General features: G+C 40.7%; 1 pseudogene; it reads right to left on the minus strand.

The window, feature by feature from the left end:
- Nucleotides 1–4,151: 4,151 nt before the first annotated feature.
- On the minus strand, nucleotides 4,152–4,845 carry LOC138081800 (DNA-directed RNA polymerase III subunit RPC4 pseudogene; annotated as a pseudogene).
- Between the last annotated feature and the right edge of the window lie 1,154 nt (nucleotides 4,846–5,999).

Here is a 5,999-nt window from a genome sequence, read left to right on the forward strand (position 1 = left end):
TCATTTTTTCTCAGCATCAGAAACTTTTCCAATGAGTCAGCTCTTTGCATCAGATGACCAAATTATTAGAAGTTTAGCTTCAGCATCAGTACTTCCAATTTATTCAGGGTTGATTTCCTTTAGCATTAACTGGTTTGATCTCCTTGCAGTCCAAGGGACTCTCAAGAGTCTTCTCCAACACCATAGTTCAAAAGCATCAATTGTTGGGCACTCAGCCTTCTTTATGGTCCAACTCTCACATCCATACATGACTACTGGCAAAACAATAGCTTTGACTATATGGACCTTTATCATCAAAGTGATATCTCTGCCTTTTTTTTTTTTTTTTTAAATCTTTGAAGTTTCTTTTTTTTTTTTTTTAATTTTTATTTTTACTTTATTTTACTTTACAATACTGTATTGGTTTTGCTATACATTGACATGATTCCACCACGGGTGTACATGTGTTCCCAAACATGAACCCCCCTCGCACCTCTGCTTTTTAATACATTGTCTAGGTTTGTCATAGGTTTTCTTTCAAGGAATAAACATATTTTAACTTCATGGCTACAATCACCATCTGCAGTGGTTTTAGAGCCCAAGAAAATAAAGCCTGTATTTAGCAGAGACAAACAATGGAAATTTGCAAGTAAAGTTCCTGAGAACATTTATTAACGCAAGTGTGAAAGGGAAACCTTATTTTGATCTTAGAAATCCTGACCTAGTTTTGTAAGTGGGAATGTTTCCATTTTATTCAGGAGCATTTATCAATCTATGTCAACCTATGAAGCCCATAGATTAACAGAAAAATAATTTGAAATAGCCTATCTCTTTTGCTTATTATAGCAAGGAGACATAAGAAAGCCTTCCTAAGTCATCAATGCAAAGAAATAAAGGAAAACAAAAGAATGAGAAAGATCTCTTTAAGAAAATTAGAGATACCAAAGGAACATTTCATGCAAAGATGGGCTCAATAAAGGACAGAAATGGTATGGACCTAGCAAAAACAGAAGATAGTGAGAAGTGGCAAGAATACACAGAACTATACAAAAAAGATCTTAATAACCCAGATAACCACAAGTCAATCCTAAAGGAAAACAGTCCTGAATATTCCTTGGAAAGACTGATGCTTAGGCTGAAACATCAATACTTTGGCCACCTGATGTGAAGAACTGACTCATTGGAAAAGACTCTGATTCTGGGAAAGACTGAAGGTGGGAGGAGAAGGGGACGGGGATGAGACAGTTGGATGGCATCACTGACTCGATGGACATGTGTTTGAGTAAACTCCAGGAGTTGGTAATCAACAGAGAAGCCTGGCGTGCTGCAGTCCAGGGGGTCATAAAGAGTCATACTGAACTGTACTGAACCACGATATTATGATCATTCTCGTAGGGCCAGACATCTTGATGTGCTAAGTCAAGTGGGCTTTAGGAAGCATCCTTACAAACAAAGCTAGTGGAGGTGATGGAATTCCAGCTGAGCTATTTCAAATCCTAAAAGATGATGCTGTAAAAGTGCTACAATCAATGTGACAGCAAATATGAATAACTCAGTAGTAATCACAGGGCTCTAAAAGATCAATTTTCACTCCAATCCCAAAGAATGGCAGAGCCAAAGAATTTTTAGACTACCACACAACCACACTCATTTCACATGCTAGCACAGTAATGCTCAAAAATTCTCCAAGCTAGGCTTCAACAGTACATGAACTGAGAACTTCCAGATGTTAAAGCTGGATTTAGAAAAGGCCAGTGATACAATTGCCAAAATCAGTTGGATCATGCCAAAAGGAAGAGAGTTCCAAAAAAACCATCTACTTCTGCTTCATTGAATATGCCAAAGCCTTTGACTGTGTGAATCACAACAAACTGTGAAAAATCCTTGAAGAGAGGGGAATATCAGACCACCTCACCTGCCTCCTGAGAAATCTGTGTGTTGGTCAAGAAGCAACAGTTAGAACCGCACATGGAACCATGAACTTGTTCAAAATTGGGAAAAGAGTATGTCAAGGCTGTATATTGTCATCTTGCTTATTTAACTCATACAGAGTGCATCATGTGAAATACCAGGCTGGATGAAGCACAAGCTGGAATCAAGATTGCTGGGAGAAATACCAATAATGTCTGAAATGCAAATGGCACCAACCTTATGGCAGAAAGCAAAGAGGAACTAAAAATGAAAAAGCTAGAATGAAAGCTTGCTTAAAACTCAACATTCAAAACACTAAGATCATGACATCCAGTCCCATCACTTCATGGCTAATAGATGGGAAAACAGTGAAAACAGTGACAGACTTTAGTTTCGGGGGCTCCAAAATCACTGCAGATGCTGACTGAAGCCATGAAATTAAAAGATGCTTGCTCCTTGGAAGAAAAGTTATGCCAAACCTAGACAACATTATTAAAAACCGGAGATACCACTTTGCTGACAAAGGTCCATATAGTTAAATGTATGCTTTTTCCAGTAGTCATGTATGGAAGTGAAACTATAAAGAGTTGACTATAAAGAACCCAACTTGAGTACCAAAGAATTGTTGCTTTTGAACTGTGGTGTTCGAGAAGACTCTTGAGAGTCCTTTGGACTGCAAGGAGATCCAACCAGTTCATCCTAAAGGAGATCAGTCCTGAGTGTTTATTGGAGGGACTGATGTTGAGGCTGAAAGTCCAATACTTTGGCCTCCTGATGCAGAGAGCTGATTCATTTGAAAAGACCCTGATGCTGGGAAAGATTGAGGGCAGGAGGAGAAGGGGGTAACAGAGGATGAGATGGTTGGATGGCATTACCAACTCAATGGACACGAGTTTGAGCAAGCTCTGGGAGATGGTGAAGGACAGGGAGGACTGACGTGCTGCATTTAATGGAGTTGCAAAGTCAGACATGACAGAGAGACTGAACAAGAACAATATTTTTTTATCAGTAAACACTCATCTTGATAAGTTGATTACTACTGTGACTTTTAAATTCTACTCCTAAACACTTGTGATGACATTATCAAGTCATATGTTCAATTTTTATTTTGGTGGTAAGCACAAATTATATTTCTAATTGCATATTTTTTGCCATCAAAAATTTAGTTTCTTTCAATCTTGGCTATTTGAGCTGCAGGCTATATGCCTAGACAGGGCTACAAAGGCACAATTTTTTTTTTTTTTAAATTTGTTCTGTTGATCACCTTTGACCACATATATGTGTATGTGTGTGTGTGTGTGTGTGTGTGTGTGTGTGTGTGTGTGTGTGTGAAGTCACTCAGTCATGTCTGACTCTTTGCAACCCCATGGACTGTAGCCCGTCAGGCTCCTCTGTCCATGGGGTTCTCCAGGCAAGAATACTGGAGCGGGTTGCCATTTCCTTCTCCAGGGGATCTTCCCAACCCAGGAATCGAACCCAGGTCTCCTGCATTGCAGGCAGACACTTTATCCTCTGAGCCAGCAGGGAAGCCAACTGCGTATATATCATTTCTTAAATTTCTTTCAGCTACTTGAGATATTAAATATTTCACAAAAAGAGTGATCATATATCCCAGGAATTAATTCCCAAGTCATTCATACTGCTCAGTATTTTGATTTTAAGTAAACTACAATAGAAATTTTCTATGAATATTTGAATTATTAACTACTGGTAACACATCACCTTTGTTTCTTTCTTTTCTTTTTTTTTTTTTTTTTTGGTAAGGGAAACTAACCTAACATTAATTGAGCACCTACTTGTATGCCTGGCTTCGACAAGAAGTTTTCATTGAGATTATTCCATTTCATCCCCATACCAACTTGATGAGGTAGATATAATCCTCATTTTTGTCAGAAGAGGACTCTGAAGCTCAGAAAGGTTGCAGAGTTTGTCCAATTACACACTTAGTAACAGAGAGAGCAGGGGCTGAGTCTCACACTCAAGAAACCTCTGCAATCTCTCAGGAGGGATGAGAGAGCCAAAGCTGCTGCAGCCCTTCTTACTTTTCCTACCTGAGAACCAAGATGTTACTGAGAGAAGGATCCTGTTCTTTCCCATAGATACCTCTCCACCTGGGAGGATGCAGCCTGTTGAAAATAGCAGGGAAAAGCCCTCCAGCAGTAAGGGTGCATGATTTGGGAAGGTTATGCCTTGTTCACAGCTGCTGTAGGAGGAAGCTACTTGGGATGGAGCAAACTGGGACAATGGCTAGAGTGGGCGGGCTAAACAGGCCCTTTCTGGGTGGAACAGATATGAGAACATAATGTTTGGAGCAGGCAGCAGTCACAGGCACAATCACCACCATTCTCCATCTGCTCATTGGTGTTTGTGATCCAACAGGGATTCAAAATTGGGAGAGCAGATGAGTTTGCGCTTTGCATATCTCAAGACTGTCATCTCACTCATTCTATTGTCTCCAAAGCCCATGGCCACCAGTTCCTGCAGGAAAGAGCAGACTGTTCCCATCATCACATCCAGAGTGACTTTGGCCAGGACGTACTGCCCCTGCCCTGATGTGTGGGTGAGTGACTTATCACTGACACTTTGTCAGGTCAGCCAGGGTACAAGCATTCTCTGGCAACCTGGCTTCCTGCTTTTCATCCTGCTTTATAACCACCATCTGTCCATACTTATTCGGAACCTTCGTCTTGATGTCCTGAAGAGGCAGCTGGCTGAGGAGCCAGTCTGGCAGATGCAGGAACAGCAACTCTTCCTCCTGCATGAGGCTTAGCTTCCTGAGCAGCCCTGAGGAAGATCCATCCTTTGGGAGGCCAAAGATCGTCCTGGCTACTCTAGGGGAGCCTTCATCTTGGTCTCCTTCTTCTCATCTCATGGCTTCTCTTTCATTTTCCCAGGAGGCACATCCCCTCCAAGTTCTCTTCCTAAAAAAGCCAGCTCAAGTGGGCCAGCTGCCATGGGCTTCCCTGGTGGCTCAGTTGGTAAAGAATCTGGCTGCAATGCAGCTTTGATCCCTGGTGGGAAGATTCCCTGGAGAAGAAAATAGCAACCCACTCCAGTATTATTGCCTAGAAAATTTCAAAGACAGAGGAACCTGGCAGGCTACAGTCCCTTGGGTTGCAGAGTCGGACACAACTTAGCAATTAAACTACCATCACATGGGCCAACGGTAGCTGCACAGGCATATATTGAGTGTCATTACTCAGCCTAAGGTCATCGATAAAATCATACTTTTCCTGCCTGCACAGGATTGGTTTTGTTTCTTCATCTGGCTCCCTATTCTTTTTTGCTTTTCTTGTAGTGAGAGGGCCCCATGTCCATCACATCCACGGTCATATCCCAGCTCCCCTATTACTTCATCATTTTGGTTATTCCTTGCTCAAAGTTGGAGTGGGATTGAATAATTTCTAGGGACTCCCAGTTCCAATCATGGCCCTCTTCCTGTTGGTCATTCACACTTTTTCAACACAGAGCACTGAGCTGGGCTCCCTGTGCTTCCCACTAGTTATCTATTTTACACATGGTAGTACATATATATGCTAATGATACTCTCAAAGTTCTTCCCACCTTTCTCTTTTCCCCCTCTATGTCCACACGCCCATTCTCTACATCTGTGTCTCTATTCCTGCCCTGTAAATAGGTTGATCTGTACCATTTTTTTCTATATTTCACACATATGAGTTAATATAAAATATTTGTTTTTTTCTCTTTCTGACTTTCTTCACTCTGTATGACAGACTCTAGGTCCAAGCATGATTGTGACCGCTGGTTACACAAATTTATAATAGCAGTAGGTAATTTCATTGAATCCATTATAGCAGCATATATTTCCAAAAAATATATTTTATAAGTAAAAATCTCTTAACTTTAATAATTATATTAATAAGTACTAAGCAAGCAATAGGAATTATAGAAATAAAAATATTTATTAAAAATAAAACACAAAGCCTATATGCTTAAAACAATAAGCTCTTTTAGGCTCACATGTGTATGGGTTGGCTAGGGGATCACTAGTCTCTAACGGTCCAGAGATACCCACTTGCACATCTGTATTTAGCAGCATGCAACTAGGTGGTTCTGTTTGTCCTGACTGGACTGTAAATTATGAGGGT

This window comes from Capricornis sumatraensis, chromosome 7, assembly GCF_032405125.1.
Source record: "Capricornis sumatraensis isolate serow.1 chromosome 7, serow.2, whole genome shotgun sequence".
Classification (NCBI taxonomy): domain Eukaryota; kingdom Metazoa; phylum Chordata; class Mammalia; order Artiodactyla; family Bovidae; genus Capricornis; species Capricornis sumatraensis.